The following is a 409-nucleotide window of genomic DNA, read 5'->3' as shown; positions in this document are numbered from 1 at the left end:
TGTAGGTTTGTGAATTATGCTTGTGTTCTCGCAGAATTGTTTTTTTTTTTTCCCTCCTTTTTGTGCTTTTCACCTGTTCGACCTAATGCCAGCTCATTTGTAGAATACTGGAAAGTTAATGATTTTGGTTTTTAAGCATGTCATTTTTGCAGCTTTTTAGGGTAATTTTGCTGTAGAATTATCCTGCCTAAAGATAGAAGATTTGTAGTTTAGACAGCTCAGAACTCTAGTAGACAGATTTTGTTAATCCTATAAAATGCATTCATCCAACATTTCACAATGCTGACACCATGTTTCTTCGTTTTCAACAGTCCATAGCAAAAGTCTTGATTTTGTATTGATGTCTTCCACAGAGAGTTTAAGTGATTTTTGAGTTTGTCTGGAATCTGAATTCTTGAAAATTACATGT

The sequence above is a fragment of the Arachis ipaensis genome, chromosome B07 (genome assembly GCF_000816755.2).
Source record: "Arachis ipaensis cultivar K30076 chromosome B07, Araip1.1, whole genome shotgun sequence".
Taxonomy (NCBI): domain Eukaryota; kingdom Viridiplantae; phylum Streptophyta; class Magnoliopsida; order Fabales; family Fabaceae; genus Arachis; species Arachis ipaensis.
This window is presented reverse-complemented; position numbering follows the sequence as displayed.